The sequence below is a fragment of the Pleurodeles waltl genome, chromosome 6 (genome assembly GCF_031143425.1).
Source record: "Pleurodeles waltl isolate 20211129_DDA chromosome 6, aPleWal1.hap1.20221129, whole genome shotgun sequence".
Taxonomy (NCBI): domain Eukaryota; kingdom Metazoa; phylum Chordata; class Amphibia; order Caudata; family Salamandridae; genus Pleurodeles; species Pleurodeles waltl.
Window position 1 is genome coordinate 725213763 of NC_090445.1, and position 24586 is coordinate 725238348.

Below are 24586 nucleotides of genomic sequence, written 5' to 3' on the forward strand. Positions count from 1 at the left end.
CCCCTCATGAGCTAATGGCTATGGTAATATCATTAAGCTCATTTTCATGAAATTATTGACATTTTCTATTAAATGTTTTATATGTGCAATGGTTTTTAATATCTGTGAATTGCCAATACATGAATAAAAATAAATAACCAATTCCAGGTCTAACACTATTTTTTAATATTGCGTTGGGGCATTTTTTCATTGAAGTAACCTCATCTCCAGTTACACAATTTTAACCTCAATTGATCCCAGAAAACATGGACACAGCCTTAGCTTCAAGACTTATGAGAAGTTCGCCATGGACCTCAGTTCAAACTGGAAGCAGACCAGATGAGGAACCATGCCACATAAATGTGTGTAAAAGTCCAGTATTCTTAAAAGTTACAATAGTGGGACACAAAATGTAGGCATTATCTCAAATGATTAAAATAGGATCAAACCCCAAACTATTATCTAACAAGGGTGCTCTATGTATAGTTTATTTCAATTGGGGGGTGGGTCACACACATTAGTTGCTTCCTGAACTAGTAAGGAAGAATTCCCCTCTCTCCTCTAGTTTTGAAAAGGCATTCAGAGAACTCTACCTTATTGGTGTAACACACCCAAAGATTAGCCTCAAGCCTACCCATTGGACACATTTTAGTGATACACTAGAGGTGACAGACAACTCAGATCTTTTCCCTCACACCTCCCTCAATGCCTTTCACTTTTGGCTTTTGTACTCACAGAGATATTATGCTTCGTGTTAATTGGCTGTAGATTGTTTATCTAGGCATCTCCATGCTGCAAATGAACTCCACTGTCCTGACCTTTCTTCTCAGTGATAAGTTCTACCTACAGCCTCCCTCCACAGCACTTCTAGCAAGATGCCAATAAGGCAGCAGGTCCGGCCTGAGAGGAAGCTGGCTGTGCATAGCCATCAGCCATAGAACTACTGGCTCCCTCATCTGCAGCCCACTGTTGTGGACTGCCTTGACACCTGTCCGCAGAAAATCCTGAAAGAGGAACTTGGGGACGCCACCCCATATTAAATTTGCCTCCCAAGCCTAATCTATTGTGGGTTGTCTGGTTGTGTTCTGTAAATCTTGCAGGAAGGAAACTGAAGACAGGTTTTCCCTGACAAGAGCTTGAAAGACAAATGGCACACACAAAAAAAAAAAAAGAGCTGGACTATGCAGTCCACCCGTTGACTGACACACAAAGCATATGTACATCACTGGGAGTTTCTTGGAGGGCCCTGTCTTCCGCCTTCCTTTCACATGAACCTGGTCCACTGCAAGTCCTTCAGAAATTTTCTATGGGCTACCTCTAATCTACACATATCTGACATTTCGTAAACAACTGGTACTCAGAAGCTCTAAGGTGAATTTATGTATCCCTGCAGTCACGTACGCACCCTGCCACACAACACCATGCAAACATGCTTGCACCCTTCATGCCACATATGGATGGAGCAATGGTCTTGGATAAGAGACTGGTAGAACCCTTCTTTTCCATGACAGGGAAGGAGGCCTCTCTCTCTATATAGGTAATAATAGGAAAAATAATCCTGCATCCATTACTAGAATTATCTGCTGCCAGGATTTCAGAATCCATCAAGACAACAGCAGTCGCTCTCAACTACAATAATTTCACTTAATGTGCCTTTCCTGCTTCACAGAGCCCTGCTTTAGGTTTCACATTATATTGCAGTTCTGCAGCATACACGCAAAAAGGTACAGAAGCCAAAGAGTTGCTAATGGGAACCTAATAAATGGGAGCATGCTCCTCTGAGCCATTCTAGGGACATCCCAGCCCCAACAGGTGGCTTACACCATAGCATTTTAGCTTTTGAGCAATATGGGTTCTGCTACTTGCTGTTGGAAACAGCTGACCTGCATTACCTCTGCATCTGATGCTTGGGAAATAATCCATCTGTGAACCTTGTGTTATGCAATAGTACAAGCCCCCCCCCCCCCCAGAATCTGCCTGGATTACATACAGAATGAGTATGCACTGCTAACAAGTGACAGCATATGTTCCTTAGTGGTTGCAGTGATCCTTCAAATACCAGCCTTGGCCATACAACTAGAGGTTCTCAACCAGGCAAAAGACATTTGGAAGATGCCCTTTCTAAGGATGCAATGTAAAATTAATTGGACACCCTTTAGTCTTTGTGTTTTGGAATAACCCCATCTGATGATGTGATAGCAAATTTTCTTGAGGGTGCTGGACAAGGAGGCAAAGTTTCTGGAGATTTGCTAAATGATTTTCTGATCAGAAGTATAGGTGCCAGCCTTGTTCACCATCTCTGGAAAAAAAACGTTACTACCATGCCTTCTTGTTCCTTGCACATCACCACAAAAATAGTGGGCAATGCTGAGCCGAGCTGTAGAGCAGAAACTGCTGATGTTCAGGCACCTCAGGGAGAGGGATGCCAGATATCTGCTCTGGCCATGTGGAGGTCAATGAGGCACAACTACATGGACATAAAGCTGGTAGCCCATGATAAGGTCACAGACAATCTCTTTGAAGGGAAGAACTTGTTTGATCACACCACATAGGTGTCTACCCACTGTACATTGCGGGCACATTAACTGCCAAACTACTGAGTTCCATCCCAGTGGTAAAGGCCAGACCCCTTCACTTTTCTGCGCTGATAAAGGCCTTCTAGTCTTTCAGCAAGTTCTTTTAATCTAAGGAAGAAGCTGGATCCTCTGTAATGAGGCCTTTTCCTCCTTTATCACCCTTGGATCTGTATAAACCAAGATTTGTTCTCTCAGTAGTGACTGCTATGACCCCCAGTAGCTAGGCCATGTCTGTCCCAGTAGCCGTCTGCAGGGGGTAGAGGCTACAATATTTAACAGCTATTGAGCTGGTTCTGCCCATACAAAGGGTGCCAAGGTACTACTTTCACTAATTCATTGTAAGGAAAAAGGGATGGTTGAACCCATTTTTAGATCTTTATGATCACAACCGGTTTGCAAAAGTTCAAAATGCCGATTCTGGCACGTTTTGGCTGTGCAGACCAACAACTGATTGTACTCAGCAAATCTGCTGAAACATCTAATTTCAGATGCCTCTTCTGAAGGAGTACAGGAAGCAACTGTGGCCAATGTTTGTACAAGAAATAGCAATGTGGCACCAATACTGCCATTGGATCTGTTCAAAGAATCTGATTGAGACTTCTATCGGCAGATTCCTTACCTTTGAATTTTCCCCAGGCATTAGACTGGATCTGAAAAGTTTTCTGGAGCAGTACCCCTGTGTGCCAGTAGGTGGAGTCATTCAGTTCCACGTGGCAACGTCAGCACCAGAAGTGACGTGCACGGTATCTATATAGGTGCCACCCTAGCTCACTGACTTCAGTTCTTTTCTTTCCACGGCAGTCAGTGCAGATCCAGAGAAGGCTACTCTTAGTCACTTTCTGACTAATCATTTTTTCAACTTTTGTTGAAGCCTTCGAGTCTTCTGATGGAGACAGGAGTGTCATCTAGGAAGACTGGTTTCATGCCCTGTGGTACCTGTCACTGACCAATGTTGTGACAGACCCACACATTGTTTGCTTAAGTCTCTCTTCAAGAAATAGAGGAAGTTGAAGGGGTCTTCGAATTTCTCCCTGTCTGTTGAAGCCATCCAACTAGACGAAGGGATGATGTCTTTCAAAAACCGGCCCGCAGTTGAGCTGGCATCTTGGCCGGCTCCGTGCCTCCCCGAGTTCCAGGAGGTGGAGCGACCCTGCCAAACTTCATGAGTTTTATTAAGCCATCTATGAGGCCAAGCACCTCCCAGTTTCCTCATCCAACACCCTACTCCAGACAGCGTGTTGATCCAAGCCTCAGCGTCCCGTGTACATCCTGATGCATTCCCTACCACCACACTGGATAGGTAAACCAAGAGTCTGGACACCTTGTGAAAAAAAAAGTTTCCTCCACCAGCCTGGCACTGTGGTCTGTGAACACTGCGTGCCTTTTAAGACGTTAATCCTTCGCACTGTAGATATGGTTGCGCAGGTACTGCCAACAGTCCTGGGGGAAGCCTGGGCTGTACTCTCCCAGGCTGTTGGCGATGGGAGAGATGCAGCCAAGTTCACGATCCAATGTGGACTGGACACCACCGAATCGCTAGGCAGGGTGGTTTAATCGCCGATGGCCTTACGGCACCATGCCTGGTTAAGGACAACTGACTTTTCAGGGGATGTCCAAGCTTCACTTATGGACATCGCCTTTGATGGCATCAGTCTCTTTGGAGACAAGGCAGACTCAGCACTGGAGCACTTCAAGGATAGTAGGTCTATGGCCAGATCCATGGGCAGATCCATGGCCCCTCACCAAGCCCAGTCTGCCTTTCACTCCTTTTGTGGCCATGGAAGAGGCTTTAAGCAAAATCTTTCCATGCCCAGTCACCACGCCCACAAGCTTCCCAGCCTCTGTGTGGCCAAGGATGCAGTACCCACAGACAACTTGGGTTGGGCAGCCGGAGGTAGGGCAGGCCCACCAGTACCCAGCAGCCACAGCCTCTAAACCATTTAGTTTGTCCTTATTCCATCACAGGCACCAAGTGGGGGCTGGATACACCATGAGCTGTCCCACTGGTGATCTTTAACGTCATACAGTGGGTTCTTCAAATTGTCTGAAGGGACTACTCCCTTCACTTCGTGACCTCTCTTCATGCCACTCACTTGCAAAAAGGCTGATGGAGGACCACCTCTCCTTTCTCCACCAGAAAGTGGCAGATCTCCTGGCTAAGGGAGCCACAGAGAGGGTGCCAATGCCACAAGTAGGTTCTGGTTGCTTTGCCTACTACTTCTAGTGCCCAAAAAGGACAGATGCCTCTGTGCTAACCTAGCCTGTGCCCTCTCAATATCTTCCTCAAGATGAAGAAATACAAAATGCTCACACTTGCACAACTCCTGTCTGCATTGGGCCCAGGAGACTAGATTGTAGCATTGGACTTGCAGGACGCATACTTCCACATTCCTGTCCTGCCTGCCCACATGCATTTCCTGTGGTTCACGGTAGGCCATGAGCACTTTCAGTTCATTGTGCTTCCCTTTGACCTTACCAGCACCCCTTGGGTATTCACCAAGGTAATGGCGGTGGTTGCAGCTTATCTGCGGCGATCAGGGGTACCAGTCTTCTCCTAAGTCAGTGACTGGCTGTTGAAGACGGCGTGCCCCACACTGTCATCTCCAACCTCCAGACTACAGAAGACCTGATGAACTCACTGGTCATTTCACTATAAATGTGCCAAAGTCACACCTAACTCCCTCTCAGATGCTCTGGACACGGTGCAGTTTTGGGATTATCCTCCTGACAGGCAAGTCCAAGATATTCAGGCTATGATTCCAATGCTTCAACTTCTATCCTTGGGTTTCAAGGAGTCAGACTACAAGGCAGCAGGGCCTCATGGCCTCTTGCATCCTGCTTGCTACACATGCTGCTTCATGTGTGGAGACTGAGTGGCAACAGTAGACCGTTTGACCTTCTGCCTGAAGACTGCAATTGTTATCTTGTCAACCAGGCGTCCCTCTACAAAGACTGTATACGCTGCCATTGGAGCAAGTTTGTAGCATAAATGTTCAACGAAACAGATTAACCCCCTCTCACAGGTCCTCCTCTATTGTTTCTCTCACCCAGCAGGGTTCTGCTCGGACCACTCTCAAGGGCTACCTTGCTGCCATTTCAGCCTTTCTGCAGCTGCCTGATCAACCATCCCTCTTCAAATCAACTGTTCACAGATTCTTGAAAGGGGTACAAAATAGGTTTCCACTTCATCATGCCTCAGTGGGACTTAGATCTTGTGCTCACTTTTCTCATGTGCGCTCCCTTTGAGCCTCTACATAACTGTCCTCTCAGGATTTTTACCATCAAGATGGCCTTCCTCGTAGCAACAACATCAGCCCAGAGGGTCAGTGAGCTTTAGGCCTGATCAAAGAGTTCTGAGCATCTATCCAGACAAACTGTATCTGCTTACTAGAGCTTCTTTTCTGTCAAAAGTCATCACCTCATCCACCTCATTGCCTACTATTCATGCTCCACCACATCACTCTAAAGGAAGAGAAGCAACTTCACAGTCTGGACCCAAAAAGAGCATTGCCATTCTACCTTGATCGCACAAAAGAGTTCCAGGTGCACGACCAACTCTTCATGAGATATGTCACAGTGAAGAAGGAAAAGGCTGTGTAGAAACAGACCATCTTCCATTAGATCATGCTCTGCATTAAGATCTGCTATGCACTGCCCAAAAAACAACCCCAAGGGTTTGCCTGATCATTCCACCAGGCAGCAACATCACCAAACACTATCATCTGGAAAGTCAGGTTTTTCGGGATGGGCACTTTGCCCATTTGGTCCTGCAGAACTGTTAGTCTAAAATCTGTCTTACAGTGCCACCTCTGGGGAGGTATTGCTTGGGTATCTATTCAAAGGTAAGGAATCTGTGGCTACAAGTCTCTATCAGATGAAAAAGTTACCTTCAGTGATGCCTTATCTGGTAGTGAGACTAACTAGTCGCAGATTCCTTACTGACCCACGCATCCTCCCCTCTGTGAGCAGATTCTGGGGTCTGCGCTGTTCCCCTTTCAGAGCCCTAGTTTCCACACCAGTATTCAGTGTGGCTCTGCTCTCCTGGCATGGAAAGTCACAAAAAGAAACTGACCTTGGCAGGCCTGAGTGGCCCCTTGAAAGGCACTGCGCACATCACTTCTGGCACAGATTATGCCATGCGGAGCAAAACAACACCATCTACCAGCGTGCAGGGGTACTACTCAAACAAATTCCAGATCCAGTCTGACTGGGGAAAGGTAAGGAATCTGCGGCTAGATAGAGTCTCTACTAGATAAGGCATTACCAAAAGGTTATTAGCTTGTTCTGCAAGTCCAATGGCAGACCACCTGCATAAGCATAAACGTTTGCAGTGTAAAGCTGTTCTAAGTTCCCACGCTGTGCATTACTCCACTATCAAGAAGCTGAATTTGGAAAAACATGTAGAAAAAGTGAAATTTTATGTTCGACATCAAATACAAGTGGAGTTAGTATGACTCATGATAACAATGAGCATAGGCCTATAAAGGCCCACTATGTCCCCCACTTTCTGGTTCATAAGCATGTGCATGACAGACTACTGAAAACATTTTTAGAGAGAATTTAGAAAGCTACTGGGAAACAACATGGAAGAAAGAAGAAGAAAAGTAATAATTTTTTTGAAGGATCAGCAGTGTAGGCCATGTCATACAGAATGCTTTTTTATTCTTTAGTGTATTCTCTGTATGTTTCCTTGGGTTTTACTTTGAGTTAGGTATAGAATACCATTTAGGTATTTCTCTCAGTGCCGTCACCGACCGCCAAAGTAGATCAGTACACTGTATGCAGTGTTGGACTCTCACTGGATCACCAGGACATGAATTTTCTGGTATCAATCCTGAAACTTTGAAAGCAAGAAGTAGAATGTTGGGTAAGTTACATAATAGCATTGAGACCCGATTCTAGAAATCACCAAGGCTTCTGAGCTGAGCTTTTTAGATTCTTACATTTGGCTCGGAGAATGACCAGTCTGATGCGGAGTGTATTGAAGTACCTTGTGGGAACAATTCTCTAATTTTAAAGAAACGCAGGATTTCAAAGTCAAAAACATAAAAGCTGAAATTAGTTAAAACCATATATCAATCTCTAAAACCACTGACGAAAACCAGCGTTACAAAAACTATCTGAAACACACTAAGACAGTGCAAAAATACTTGAGGTAAGGTGTGTGTGTGTGTGTGTGTGGGGGGGGGGGGGGGGGGGGGGGGGAGGGGGTGGTGGTTGGAGTTGCCAGCATGTGAGCAGGACGGATGTTCTCTTCAGCGGCATGTGCTTTCTGAGCAAATCTGGGCCGGCTGCCACAGACTTGGAGTTGAAGCGAGAGGGCACCGAGTGACTCAGTGGGCGGAAAGATATTATCGGATCCCTTGACCTGAGATTTAAATAAATTAGAGAAGATGAATGTGTCATGACTTCTCAAATAACAAAAGGTACAACGTATGGAGGACGCAACCATTACAACTGAGGAGCAAATAACTGAACAAAAAGCTTTGAGGGACTCTGTAACAAGAACTTTGGTAATGACAGACAAAAAGAGTGAGATACTGGAAAAGGCCAGAAAGCTCCAAATGTGTGTGTGCTTGGCTGCCCAGCTTGATACTATTAAGTATTTTTTAGTAAGAATTTGGCACTATAAAGCACCACTGGGGGGAGCAAGGGCAGAATACATACATGTTTTCTTTCAAATCTGATAGGCTGACAGTCTGAGTGAAGATGGCACCACTGTAGTGATACTATGGGATCCACATCTTTGGGGTCCCATCCGTTGTAGATCAGCCACTCTAAGAGAATCTCTGCAAGTGGAATGTAAGAGAATTCTCCTTTTCCCAGACTTTGGCAACTTCACACAGTGGCATCAACAAGGCTCAGGAATTGCTCTTAGGGACCTTGGTGCTGCTGTGGCACTAAGAAGCTCTGCTAAGCTGAAAATGTGTAATGCCAATTTTCACTCAAAAGAAAACAGCACAGTTTGCAGCCACCAACAGTAGACAGGTGAAGAGTGATAGACTATTTGCTCTTCTATGTGAATGGTTATGCCGCTTTATATTCTTTAACAGATTGTTTCAATAGTCACAAATAAGAGTGCAACGTTTTATTGAAAGGATGCAATAATACACTTATGGGCTGCACTGTTGCCCTTTATTTTGAGGGTGCCCTCCCCCTTCATTTGTTTTTGCCTCTTCCACTTTCCTTCTCTTTATGACTTCCCCCCCCAACGGTCAGTGTGCTTTGTGAAGGCCAGTCCCATCTCCCCACCAAGTGAGAAGACATCAGGACCAGCCTGCACCAATACCTGGACTACAGGACCCTTTGCAGCAGCCAAGGCTTGTTGGAGTCCAATCCGGATTCCAATGTTGCATCCGAAGATCAGCCAGCGAGGGGCATGAGCACCACAGAGGACACTATCCAGCATAGTCCAGCTGCCTGCAACAGTACTTATCTTTGAAGTTTTCTGGTGTTAAAACTTTATATCAACAAAGTAACTATTTTTTCTCAACGTTAGTCTTGAGTATGTATCTCATTTGTTGACTGTGTTCAACAAGTACTTAGCACTACCCTCTAATAAGCCTAACTGTTTTTCCACAATAGAGCTTTCCAAAGCTTTTTCCATTCTATTTTTGCCATGTTTTTTTAAACCTTTTTTCCTCATTTCGTTAAAAACACAACTAGCTACAGCCCAAGTGAAGATACAGACCAGGCAAACCCATAACTAATTTTTTAAGTAAATGAATATCACGTTGGTTGCTTCAAGTAACTTCTCCATCAGCGGCTGTGAAAGGAAAATCTTTGGGACAATGTATTTGGCGTGGCCTAACCCTTACGCCACGGACCACAGCAACAGCGCAAAGTATGGCAACCTTGCACCTACGGCTGCTTTTTAAACTTCCACTGCCCAGCACTTACCAGTGCCAAATAAACTGCTGCCATCAAAAGATTAGAAGCACGAGAAAACTTAAAAGGTGGTATGAGCTTCAGTTTATTGTACAATAAAGAATGCAAAATGTCTAATACATAACCAGGCATATAGTTAACGTTATTTCAAAATAAAAGTTAGAACACAATAACAAACGTGCTACGACAGCAAGCAGCATCTTCAGAAACGACAGATATGTACTGTAGCCCCTCTCATAGATGCAAAGTTGTCACTGAGACTAAACCTGTTTTTTTCGAAAAGATTGTGAGATTCCCTAAAAACAAGAACTTGTGAAAAATGACTCACCACGGATAGTGCAAATAAAAAAATTAAACAAACACTTGAGCTTTTTGTTTTTATGCTGTCAAACGTAACAGTTGACAAGCTATAAATTTACCCATCACGGAAGCTGGAGCTACTAAAGATCGTTAGGCAAAAAAAAACTAATAAAAACTGCGGGGGCCACAAAGGTCAATGCAGTTTTATAATTTCTGATGGATTGTTTGAAACCTAGGCTTTTAGAATTGTAAAATAGTGGCTTGGCTTTAATGAAAAAAGTCTGGCTGCGGTTCCGAGTGAAGGGCACCCTTTACTTAGTTTTAGCACCCAACATTATACAAGAACAGTCTACATCATCAAATTTAGTTGACATGCACCTATTTTTTGTATAAACGATCAGAGGCATTAGTCCAGATTCTTAAAGCAAAAATTAAAATACTAAAATATTTTCAACACACTGCGACCCAAATCTGCGTAGGGCAATTACATCGTACAGCGCTATTCTTTTAAAATAAAATATATATTTCATGTGGTATTGTTCCTTTAAAAGTAAATGTCACAAGATTTGCAAAATTTAAGAAAAATAAGTGAGTTTATACAATTAATCTTTACAAACTGGAAGTTCATCTTAAAGCAGCTGAAAACCGTAATTCACCAAATTAAAAGATAACTTTTCATACGAAACCAGCAAAAATTATTTTTTTAATTACCATAACTAAATTTTTAAATGAAGTCTAAATAGGCACTTTTAAAACAGATATGAAAAATGAGCATGTGTCACATTCGTATTAAGTAAACAAGAAAAAAAAGAATTTATTGTAAAACAAAAACAATTTTTCATGGCAGAGGGGCCAAACTCTGTTAACCAACCATGGTCGAGAAATAGGAAAAACTGTTCTCTTAATCCACAACACCTCAAAAGAAGAATCTAAGGTTATTTAATAACTAGCTTTGAACAAAAGTACGTAAATATAAGCATAAGTTGAAGCAAGAGCCACAAGAGATTTTCCCTCAGATTGGGTGGCCGAGTGATATGAGCCGTGTAGTTCAAAAATAAATTTGTAGCAATTATGCAGACTCCTCATACCTTACTATCTTCATGGGGTCAGAGTGACAAATTACCAGCAAAAACAAAGAGTAAACCTCTGAAATAAGGTAAAAGGTAGATTTGAACCCTCCCTCTTCAGCATATTTCTAATGTGGCTGTTACCCCAATTCAATATATGTTGAGCATCTGGGCAACGTTGATTTCCTCAGCGCATTCGTCTACCAAGTGGAGACCTTGGAAGCTTGTCCCAAGCCCCGGACTGAGGAAGAAAGCAAGGTCTTGGGGGCTTGTTAACACGGGTACCTGTATTAGGAAGCCACCTATCTAAGGACCTGGGTTTGCCGCTCCAAGCCTCTTGCCCTGCCTCCATACGTACACTGTAAATGGGGCTGTGAATCGGACTATCAGTTGTGCTGGCCTGATGGAGATGGCTGTACTGAATGTTGCGGACCTTATCCGTTGACCTTGAGAGTGGGCAATACTTGATTGTGTGTGCCTGGTCACCACTGGCTCCACACTGGGGGCATGTGTACCGCCGCAGCACCGGGCACTGCACCCGGCCATCTGGGCCTTTCAGGACATGGGTGCTGTACAGTTTTTCCATCTCCTTGTTATTGCGACAGAAGACGCAGACTTGCAGTTCAGAAGCAGGTTTCGGGGGAATGCTGGGTTCCGCCATACTCCAGCCTATGAGGCCTCTTCCCTGAAACACCAGGGCATCCCTTCTTGACTCGCTACCACCACACTCTGAAACGTCTAGGTCCTTCTCTGCCTTGGTTATAAGAGTTGCAAGGCCTAAGTAATCCTTCCATGAACTGAAGACGGTACTACTCGGCCAAAATGTGTCCACCATGGCCAACAAAAGTTGAGTAAAAGTAGGCCCAGTAGCTCCACCTGTGTTCTCGTGGATGTGCCTCTGGCAGGCTTAAAATAATTGTGCTTCAGGTCAGGATAGACCTAGCGAGTAGTAAAATGATCTTTCGCTGACACAAATGGCTACCTGTTTTACAGGCTCAGTATTGTCCCTCCTAGACCTTATTCTGTGAGTCCAGGCTAGCCTCTTCTGTGCATGCCTATGACAGGCCCTGCCTCTTCTGGAGAGATCTCTTGTGGAATGAAGAGGGTTTTGATGGACTTTGCCAGGACGGGCTCCGCCTGGGTTCTACATGGGTCTCCTTCTAGGATTCTTCTGGACCTCCCTCTAGCAGGTTCAACATAAAATTGCGTACACTTTTCTTTGGTGGGTGGGCGTGCCTTTATCGGAGCTGCTATCTTATGCACAGGGTTGTGCCCCAGCTCAATCTTTCCTGGTCGTGCCTCTGGTAGGTCCACCACCTGGGGTGCTTAGCAGTGGCTGTGCCGTCAATAGCCCTCTCGCGTACGGTTGTCGCATAGCAGACAGGCTCTTGACACAATGTCCTGAGTTGCAGCGCCCTGTGTGACACGCACCTGAATCTCGGCCGAGTAACCAGCAGTGATGGTGCCTAAGCTGTTGCGTTAGGCAGCAGGAAGAAACGCGCCAGAAATGGGCAGTAGCACAGAGGCAATATTCTCCCAAGCCAGGCTCTCCCGGTCGTTTTCAGGGGCAAGAGGTGCGTTTTAAAAGGTGAATTGAGGCGCTGTCTTTCTGTGCGGAGCCAATAGTGTCCTCTTCGGATCCGGGCAGCTGTAGGACCAGGTCGCTCGCTGGTTGTTCACTGCTCCCTTTCACAAACCGATGCTCTCGTCGGCGGTACCGTCTCTTTTTGGTTGAGTGGTGAGCTCCCTCGCAGTCTATGAAATAAACTCTTAACGTGTGTGGCGTCGTAGTATATGTGCTCGTACAATAAGTGCAGTTTGAAACCGCAATGTGCTCTGCAGTGCTAGGGTGCGTTTAACGGTGCTCTTCGGTAATGTGATGTGCTCTTTTGTGCAACATTAGTCCAGGCTGTGTTACATCCTGGAGAACTGCTGTCAGTGCGCCGTCTATTCCGTGTACCTTCTAACTGAAACGTGGTGCGCTTTCGTGTGCAATGTTTCCTCCGGTCGGTTTCTGCCGCCTTGTGTTTCTGTGCTCTCTTCTCCCCGCAAGTGTTAGTGATGTCTTAGGTCGTACCACCCCACGCCTTTCTGCGCGGTTTATGCACCCTCTCTGTTATTTGGTGCAGTATTTGTCCAGGTCGTGCAGAAAGGCGTTTCTATGCGCCCTTGCTTAATTAAGGCTGCGCTCCTCTGCCGAGTTAGACAGCACTCCACTGTGCCAATGATCCTAGTGCCAGCAGGGGGCTGCTCGGTTCCAAGTGAGTTGTGCTTCCGTGCGCTGTGCTCTTCTCTTAATGATAGCTCCTGCTAAGCTGTGCTCTCGCCCCTTAGTGTTCTTGGACCTTCTGGAGTTTCTCCTCTCGGCGCTCCCGTGCAGTGAAATCTGCTTCCACGACCAGCGCGAGCTTTTCCAGCTCCCTCGGCTCCCGCCTCTGACTCGCTCACCTGTTGAAATCAGCGCCTAAAAACTCGCCTAAAAGCCAGCAAGGTGCTGATTGGTCGTCACCACAGCCGATCTGTTTGCGTACTAACTGCTCCTCTGCACGCGTTATGATGATTGGTTGCTGGTCTCGGGCGGCTATCCCATTCGAAGGCTCCCCAGTCTCTCCCGCAGCTGTCAGCTGGAAGGACTGGGGCCTCTTTCGTCAACATTAGGTAGAGGAGCGGTCCAGGTGCGTCTACCGAAAAGATAGGCATCGGCAACGCGAATCGTTTTGACTGCTGAATACGAAGATGGTTTCTCAAGCTTCTCTACGACACACAGGATGAGCACCAATGGTGCAATTTTGACCTCTGACATGCACTTCAGTGTACCTCATGCTCACAGTGTGCACGGCTATGAGATTACCCCCCTACCCCCCGCCGTTTAAGGGTTGTTACCAGTCTGCCCCTAATTGGCAGACACGATTGAATGCAAGGAAGGGTGTGATATATGAGTTCAGGGGGTGAGCGAGCTTACAGAAGGTTTACACATCCTTCCTTATGTCTGTGGCACAACCAGAGACTGCAGCTGAATCACTGCCGCACATGAGACAGGAAGAGTCATAAGTGTGGGCAAAAGGGGAGGGAGAAGAGAATTCAGGCGGGCTAATATAGCCAGGGCAACAGGTTGGATAGAGAAGAAAAGTAGGAGGAAGGAGTGAACTGTGCAGTGCAGGGAGTTGAACGTAAAATGTAGCAGCAGTGTGGTAGGTTGGGACTAAAAGAGCACGTAGTAGGACTCAGAGAGGGAGTGGGGGTTAGAAGGGAGAACAAGTGGCTGAGAGATAGAAAATGAGCATTTGAACTACAGCTGTCCAGATTCAGTAGGGACTTCTATTGTGGGTTGAAGTACACCAGATCTATATTAATATATATCACAAAAGCGCCATGCATATATAGGTGGTGTCATTCGTTACAGGGCCATATATAATGGAGTCAAATTTGATATCCAACACATTGCATACTCCATGCTGCACAGGACTTGATTAGTGTGCTACAGATAGAGATTTTGTATGCCCACCCCATCACCTCGGCATCCCCTTCAAAGGGCAGATACAGAAAAGGGTATCACCTGTTTGAGCCAGGATGAGCCTGGGCCCAGAGCCCTTGTTACACTGAAAGTCACATGGTAAGATAAAATCATTGCCTCACCCTGATCCCCATAATGCCAATCACCACAATCATACATAGACAACTGAAACACTCACATAGCATTTACACAACCAAGGGATCCAACCTTGTACACATGCCATTAGCTACCACACACCCTCAGCCTACAAAACAAACATTTCAACTCATGCTAATTAATGCTCTCTCTGCAGTACTTCACACAACAGACGTCAACGACCTTACCACCTATCACAAAACTTGACACACTCTTCTTTGCCGAAACATGGTTGATTCTCACACATCCTAGACATCCTTCTTCCCACAGACTACAGCATTCATCATGTGGACCACACACATAAGAAGGGAGGAAGCCTCTCTGTCATCAATAAGTCCTCCTGGTTCTGCACCCTAGGTAAACAAGTAACACTTAAATCCATTGAGCTACTGACATGCCATTTCCCACTCTCTGCAAATCAGACTGTCACCTTCATTTCGCCTCCTGGATAGAACAAGGACTTCATTGATGAAGTCTCAGATCTCCTTGCCACCTTGGTCATCCGGCATGTCTGCACCACCCTGTTGGGTAACATAATTTTCCCAGACAACACAAGCTCAAAAAAACAAGAGACACCGTGTTCAATTTCATTAATACACTCAGCATGGTACAGCATGCCACATCATTAACCAGCACACTTAAATGGCTGCATCCTCAATGCTGTCTTCACAATAGTACCAACAATCCAACAAAGCGACCCATATCCCTGAACTGGACCAACCTCTTTGCTATCCCTTTCTCCCTGCCAGTGTTTTACCAAGCAACCAAAGTCAACATAAAAGAGAAGACCAAACCTTCAGATCCTTCAAGAATTTCTCCATAAACAATCTAATACTTGAACTCATATTTCACCTTATAAACTCGATGTCTGACAATACCTTCAAAACGACGTCAACACATTTTCGGATAGCTACAAACATCTACACCACACTTAAAACACGCAAATGCAACCCAAAGCTGCCAGCACCCTGGTACTCTAAAGACCTTAGTGGCAATAAACAACTGATTCACAGACAGAAAAGAAGTGGAAGAAAAACAGGACTCCCAATGACCTCATGATTCTGAAGTCCCTCAACCCAACATTCAAAGCACATTAATATAGAAACACTGCCAGAAACTGTGTTATTAGTTGAGGGGGATAAGAACCCACCTCAAGTAATAATCACAGTCCTTGTCAGGGTGAACCACTAAGGTCGCAAAATAAACCTGAACTCAACCGTCTTAATTTAGAGGGACTGCGTAATTAATCTATGTAGTGCTAAAATAGTAATAAAGTTGAAATGCAAAACAATAAATATCCTAATACAAGTTAGAAATATAGAGTAACATTTGGTAACAAATGCCAAAAGTCTAATAATGGGAACTTGAGGTATGAATGTTTAAAGTTTTAAGTATAAATAGCGACAGGAAGTACAAAGTGGCAATCATAGTCAATGGTTGTGGAAGAACAGACTCTAGATGCAATTTAACACTGACTGCAATGGAGCAAGGGTCTGATACACTAACCAGGTTCACCCTGGTCAAAGATTATACCTTCTCACTTTAGTACTATGTGTCCTACCCCACCACCAATAGATTACACTTCTGAAGCCCCCCAGGACCTTAGGGGAGGCACTTAGAGACTCACTGGGTGGCAGGCAGAGGGAGAGAGAGAGAGAGAGAGAGAGAGAGGAAAAAAAAAAAAAAAAAAAAAGTCCAGTCCTCCAGGGCTCTTCTCAGGTTGCAGAGGGCAAGTTCAGTTTTCTGCTGATCTTCTACAGGTCCAGGAGTGTTTTAAAGTGGGGGCCTTGATGTGTCACATTTATGCCTGGCATGAGCTAGTGGGTGGCAATGACCACTGGGGATGCCTTATGCAATCAGGTGAAGGTTCCCGGGGGCTAACTCTACCCACATTGGACACATTTAAGAAGGCCAAACCCTTTAACCACTCTGAACATGGGCTCTGAGGGCTGAATTTTTGTGTGGGGAGGTTACTCCCAAATCTAACACCAACATCCAGTTTGAAACAGTCCCTATACTCAAAGCAATCTCAGAGACAGAAGTTTGGTATAAAAAAGCTAGACATGGGATATACACAGATTGTTTTGACACCCTACACACTAAAGCACATCTCACCCATGGTCTGAAGAAATATTATCACCTCACTTCTCTACTAGTGGAACTCTATTGGCTCCCTAGAACAGCCAGGACCATATTCCAAACCAGCTGCATCATTTACAAGGCCATCACAACAAGCACACTCTGCTTACCTCACAGACAAGCTCAACAACCAGCGCACTCTCCTTATTTTAGAGGCAAGCTCTGGTTGTTCTTAGTACACCTGCAGCCAGGGCACCACCAAACTGCAGACTAAGAAGTGTAAAAAGGAAAAAACAGGAAGCACTCATGCTCCCTGAATCTTGAATAACAACTGCATTTCCATCAGGACCACCAAAATGCTGTTCCAATTTAGAAAAGAGTTGAAGATGCACCTCTTTAAGGAACACAACTTCTCAATGTATTAACCATCCCTAAAGCAGTCATTCTCCTATCACTTGTTGACTTTCTGCTTGTCTTCGACCCCCATACAATGCTCTACAGCCATTTGGTTAGGGCCTCAATTTAGAAATGCCACATACATACATGGAGCACCAAGGTAAGGTGAGCACTTGAGAAAGGGCAGACTGTGATTAGTAAGAGTATAAATTCTGGTCAAAAGGCCAAATTACGGTCAGCATCATAGGGCAAAACATAACCCACCCTCCAAACAACCAGAAAGGCCATTCCTCGGATCTTCCAGGTGAGGTGGATGTTCATAGGGTAATATCATAGGGTAATATCGATGTCCTTAGAGGCCCACCCTCTAGTATACCCTGTGGCATGTTTGTTTGGGAGTGAAGGTCATGTGGTACACTTGTGTGCAACATAGCATATTTTCGATCACAGAGTGAGAACCACTGGTTTCAGCTCAACTTTTGGGTGGCATGCCTTGGGGGAGCAATGCAACTACCTAGCACTTCTCAGTAGAGGGTAACTATAGTTATTAGTCTTGAAATGTTTAATCCCTGCTGGCAAGTCAAGAGAAGAGTCCCTGGCCAGAGAGGAAGGCTGACTATACTCCAAGGCCCATTTGGAGGCCAACAGGTCACACGCACAGAGCAGGCAAGGTCGCAAGAGCTCACCACAGTCTCTTACAGTGCTGATCACCCTAATTGCTTCACAGTGCGGATGGCACTCGGGATACCAGAGTCAGTCAACTTCTTCGGGGAGTTCCTCTACCAAGCTGGGCTTCTCTAGGCAGACTCCTGTAGGGACAGCTCCAGTGCTCTTCTCTCAGCAGATCAAGTTAGACTCCTTTCCAGGGCAGATCTTCAGTTCTTCCAGGCTTCTTTAGGTGATGTTCCTCACTTGATTGGGGAGCTCTGAATCAGCGACATAAATCCTGGAACGTAGAAGTTTCTCCACACCCTGCAGGGTATCACCTTCATCACCTATATACTGGTCAGTGAAAAGTCCTGAAACACTGGGGCTCAGTTCTCTTTTTATACTAGATTTGAAGAGTTTGTTTATTAATCAGGGATAGCCCCGGTACTGAATTAAGGCAAGTCTGCTGTATTGTGTATTCATATCCAAACAGGTTAGCCACAATCTTTGTCTTTAAGTAACAGCAGGCAAAAAGGAGTGCTGCTTAAAGTCTCTACCGAGCAAAACCAAAACACGAGCACCAAGAAGAAGGAAGCCTTCAGCCCTTGCAGCTATATGCCTTTTTGGTGCAGCATCTTCAGGGTTTGACTTTGCTGGCAGCGTTCACTATCCTCAAATAGTCCAATGTACAAAGGCAGTAATTTGGAATGAACTAGTATCTTTCTCCTGAGCACATTGATGATAAAAAATGATAACTACCAAGCATACTGCCCCGTAAGAATCTACTGCAAGAGGACCACGAGAGAGAAAAGGCTCACAATCTCCTTCTGCATTTATTTTCTCATGTGCAAGCAGTTGGAGTGCTTATAAACAGACAGGGATTGTTGTAAAAACCTTGTCAAGACCCCCAACAAAATGTGTAATTCACTGAGGTCGAGAGACACCACCATCCTCGTCCACCAGATTGGTAAAATTAATCCAAGGCACTAGTATACACTAAATGTAATTGTGGCTTCATCGCCGAAATATGCTTGTCATAAAAAAAATGATTTTCAGACTTGGGCAGTCTCTTGGCACACTGACTGCATGGTCCAAATTAAAACGTCTGTAATTTCAAGTCACAGATACAAATGGCGTGATTTATGAATGCAAGCAATTCAGAAAAAGCAAATTTCACCTGTAAATCAATTTACCCATGCTTAATCCTACCCCATAATGGTGTAATATTGTAAATAGATAAATCCTATTCCAAAAGTTGTAATTCGTATTTCAGGGTGAGAGTGCCTTGGAAAGCTTGCAAATACTTTGAAACTCTTGATTTTGTGGGTATCCGCAAACTCGTTTATGACTCATACTCACCCTGGAAACAGCCAGCAATTTACTCCTGTTAAGGGAAGGAATAGATCCATTTCCAGTAAGGAAATGAGCTAGGAACACACCCAATTGTGTAGGGGGCTGTTTGGAGCAATGCGATTTCTCACTACGTGATACTGTCCCTGCAGAAAAAAAGGAAAAAAATAGAATTGCACATTTGCAAAGGTATTCTGGCATGCGCAGTTGTACACTATGTACTATAATTCACACAAACTACCTCCACATAGATGTAAATAGAAACTCACAAAACCTTACCAGAAATCTTTTACAGGATGAATCTTGAAATACTGCAGCTGTCACAAGTTTATATGAGTACTCCTGGAAAGCTTTATTGATTCCTGAAATTCCCAAATCTGCATATATTCAAGACAGTAATCAGGCAAGTGTGAATGTGATTTTTTTGTGTGTAAATTGGGCCTTATGTGTCAGAATGTTTTATGCAACCGGAGACGGCTCTTCTGAGATGTGGGCGTGACAGACCTTATATTATTTAAAATGTTTATGATAAGATGTCAGCTAATAGGGTAAGTCAGCTATTACCCTAAGAGGTTGACTCGGATCTTTGGACTGAGACAGGAACAAGAGAACATCCAATCAGACACTGTGAACCATTAAAACATCAAATATATCATCCAATAATCAAAATATTCAATTTGGAGTCAATAATTTATATGCATCATGACCTATGTGGTCATGAATCACCACACCAACGTTTATTGCCCTTAAATTAACAATGCTAAAGTCACGTAGATCATGCGCAAAATCAAATGATAGAAGTACAGAAACATCACAGGCTGTCCAAAATGTCTAAAGAATCTCAGCCTAGCTAAAGCATTTATCATTATACACTTCAAGAGAACAATGCAGAACAACAGAATTAAGTGACAATTAGAAACAGCATACATTTATTTGTACAGTTAAATTAGTCACAATCATTTAATAAACAGTCAAATTTAGGCTTTGGGTCAGACATCCCTAACTATTATTAGAATCGGAAAGCATGTGTGGGCTTCATGCAAAAAAAAAAGAATAATAATAATAATTTGGAAAACATCTAACTATTGCGCTAACCAAAAACATGCGGTTGGATTTTCTAAAGGGAAAAAAAGAAAAACCTCCAAGAAAGACAAATGCACATTTGTTATACCTCTCCTAAATGGATCAGCAGGCAGCAATGTCTTTATCAACGGAGCATCTGGTTTTCATTGAGCACCATCAATAAACATGAATCGGGGAACAGTTCAGTAAAGTTGGGCCTTAATGTATCTGATCTAATATATTCATAGGCAATGATAGAAACACATCTAAACAGAACTGTAGCTAAATGGAATCTGACTTACATCACCTAAAGCTTTGCTATTTTAAAGTCCCAATATGTTACTAACTAAGCCTCTATTTGACAAAACTATGAGGTGGTTCAGTGCACAGCCAATAACTCATCTGTGCTTCAGATGTATCTCGTCTTCATAGAGAGAAATTCGGATTGTTTACGTTGTCACTCCTCTTTCTTTTCAAGTCAGCAGCTTCCGTGATGTAATACATTTTTAAAATGCAACATGAAACACAACATTGAGCACTTAGGCCCATTGTTGAAAACTAACAGTTTTTATCTCAAAGAAATATACAACACAAGAAGTAAAAGTAGGACAGAAAATTCCACTGTGCAAGTCACACAGGATGTTTCAAAACATTTCAGTAAAGTCAGCAACTTTGAAAACATCGATCTTCTACAAAATGCTAAAACTTAGGCTTTTAGAAAATGCTAAAATGTAGGCTTTTCACTAATGCTTAATACATGTGGAAAATAAAACATTTTAATAATAATTTCAAATATTAATTTTGGAATTCATTAATAATTCATCTCTTTAGTACACATAATTATGATTAATCAAATTATGTTTTCATTAGATATTATTATTTTATATAATGCACATTGTTTATGATGTTCACAATTTCCGTCATATTAAAAGTTACACTTTATTTTTCTAACACCCGTTTTTCAGTTAGGCCTTTAAGCACGTTATTTTACATTGCATTTTAATGCCACATTTATATTAATAATGTTTGCTCTCTAACAATCACTCCTCTGACGACTACATGTGTCGACACAAAATACATACTTATTAATACCTGTATTAGTGTTAATGAGACAGCTCAAAATTTAGTTTGTCTAATATATCTATTATTTCTTGGTTTTCTCCAGGTTTCAGAATTTCTCAAATCATAAAAGTATTTGCTCCTCATCTTTTCCATTTTTATTTCTTCCCTCCTCTGTTCATTTTTCTTCCTTTGTGTGAGTCTATACAATTTGTAAAATCAGATTTAGAAAATAAGACATAACACCACTATTAATAATGGTTTCAGTATCATTCCCACAACACCCTGACCAAGGTTTCCCAACCAATTTTTCACTTCAGTAAACCTTTTGCCTATATTTTCCCACACACTTAGGTCTTTCAAATCTTTTGAATCAGAATTTAGATTTGTTAAGTTCTTAGTTGAAATTTCTAATTCCTTTACTGTTATCCGAGATAAATGTGCAACAATGTTTTGCTTTTAGCATCCGGCAGACTCTGCCCACTTTTGCTAAAAGGATGTCTAACGCAAGAAGGTTCTGAAGAAACATCGAATGTAACGCAACCATTTCAGTATAGATCAATATAATTGCACCAGAAAAATCTGCTAGCATTTTATCTATAATGGGAGACAGCTTTGTCATTTTCATGTCATTCAGAACAACTCCTATAGAAGGGATGATTGCTCCAAATATTTCTCCTACTATTTCCAAGAAACTTGCCCTTTTTCATCTTGGTCTTTGAATTTCATGTGTGTCATCTATGTTTTCAATGTGATAAATCTTTGGAAAGACCACTCCCAGGTAACAAGTCCCATAATATTCCCCCAGGGAGACAACAATAAGCACTTTTCCCACAGATTTAATAAACCCCAGGAATCGCAGGTTCTGGTCCATTCAGCATAAAGTCCAATTTATTCTTTAATAGAATTACATGTCTGCATTCACTTGTTCCCGCAAACTGAGTATCAGTTCTGGATTGTGGTCTGTATATACAAAGCTTTCCTACATGTTGGTAGTCTAAAGCAAGCTTCCATTGTGTGTTAGTTATACTATAAGAAATATATGATACACTGTTCCTAAGTCAGAGAGAGAGGAAACCAATAGTGGGGGTCCTAAATTCTAGGAGCAAGAAACCTCACACATCCATAGGATGTCATGCTTCATCATCGGCACTGCTCCTCGTCAGACCGGCACTGTAATGTTTGACGGGCACCACCCCTTAGTTATACTATATGCACAGTCATTCTTGTAAGTGGGTTTCACTAAACCCTTCCCTATTTTCTCCTTCATTGCTTTTCTTCAATCATCAGTTTAATCCAGGAACGTTTTCTCCACTGGTGAAAGTGTACATGTAAGGTTATTCCTATGGTGATAGGCAGTCCCAAATGTTATTGTAGGCTCAAAGAAACCTCCTAAAGTGTCATATGTTTCTAGCTCTTGCAATACTATTCAAGTGTTTGTTAACTGGAACAAAAGAAAAGACAACATCAAAATTAGAATAGAAATATTGTATGTATTCCTGATTATAAAGCTTTGTTAATAGAAAAGTGCAACAAATTCCATATGTTAGTGGTAAGCTATAATATGTAATTCCTTCTTGCACTGATGAGGGAATTTGCATACACACATAACACTCTCTCACATCCATTGTCATACTCATACAATAAGTGATAGAAAACAGAAGAAAGATCTCCCTGTGAGTTGTTGAAGTGTAAGTATTTCTCATCCCTATTAAACTTCTCTAATTTAGAAAGTGTAGTAGTCTCTAGAGGAGGTGTATATTTAGTTTCAGCTTTATCAGAAACACTCATGCTTACAACAACAAACTTATCAACACACATACAACTGCCAATCCAACACACATACACTTGTAACACACATTGGTGGTCATTACAACCCTGGCGGACGGTGTTAAAGCGGCGGTAAAACCGCCAACAGGCCAGCGGTAAACAAATTGGAATTATGACCGTGGCGGAAACCGCCAACAAAGACAGCCACTTTAACACTCCGACCGCCACGGCGGTACAGACAAACAGCGCAGCGATCACCGCCAACAGACAGGCGGAGGACAATGTACAGCCCACAGTATCACAACCTACCAATCCGCCACCTTTTCCGGGGCAGATTCACCGCGGCTAAAAACACGGCAGAAACAGCCATTTCAAAGGGAAAACGCTCACCTCTACACACTCCACGAGGAGGTAGGGCACCATGGAGCCGGAACTCCATATTCTGCCAGCACTAGTCTTCCTGCTCCTATACGAGGATCAACAATGCCGGCAGCGAAGACCACGGTGAGTACTGCACCTACGACATAGGGGAGGGAGGAGGCAAAAACACAGGGACACACACCACCAACATCCCAACCAACACCCCGACCCTCACCCACTACAACACACACACCAATGCATATCCAAACATTACAGTAACAACCCCCAACCCCCCCGGAAGAATGCAAAGACAAAAGGAAATGAGTTCAACCATTGTAATATATCAAAATACAGTAATCAAATATATACATATATATATATATACACATTAAACAAAATATACATCACGATTAGTAGTGCAGGTATTGCACCATTCATTGTCCGTGGACCACTGGGCCCAAAATGCATGGGCGAGGCCCACACAAGATACCTGATCAAAACGGAGAGAACACTGCAGGGGCATCAGATAGAAATACAACAGGCACCTCAGGGGGAAGGGAAGGGGGGGCACCTCAGCCAGATGAGTGCACCACGCCAGATCCACGAGGGGGCTCCATGCCCATTGATGTATCCTGGGGAGTGCAAAGCCACAGTCTCTCAAGTCTCTGCAGTGTGTGGGTTGCCCACTGTACCATCCTGGGGAGTGCAAAGCCACAGTCACTCAAGTCTCTGCAGTGGGTGGGTTGCCCACTGTACCATCCTGGGGAGTGCAAAGCCACAGTCTCTCAAGTCTCTGAAGTGGGTGGGGTGCCCACTGTACCATCCTGGGGAGTGCAAAGCCACAGTCACTCAAGTCTCTGCAGTGGGTGGGTTGCCCACTGTGCCATCCTGGGTAGTGCAAAGCCACAGTCTCAAGTCTCTGCAGTGGGTGGGTTGCCCACTGTTCCATCCTGGGGAGTGCAAAGCCAGTCTCTCAAGTCTCTGCAGTGGGTGGGTTGCCCACTGTACCATCCTGGGGAGTGCAAAGCCACAGTCTCTCAAGTCTCTGCAGTGGGTGGGTTGCCCACTGCACCATCCTGGGGAGTGCAAAGCCACAGTCTCAAGTCTCTGCAGTGGGTGGGTTGCCCACTGTACCATCCTGGGGAGTGCAGAGCCACAGTCTCTCAAGTGGATGCAAGTCTCCACTGGTTCTGGAGGGGGACTGGTGCCCAGAGTGCAGCACACACCCCGTGACGGTCCCAGTTGCGTCACTGCCCCTGCCGCAAATGGGCTAGTGGTGCATTCCATGGCAGTCTTTGCACTGTTCAGCTGTCCCTGGTCTGTTCAGCGGTGCTTGCGTTGCCAGTGTCAGACCTGTTCAGCGGTGCATTCCTTGGCGGTCTTTGCCTTGTTTAGCGGTCCCT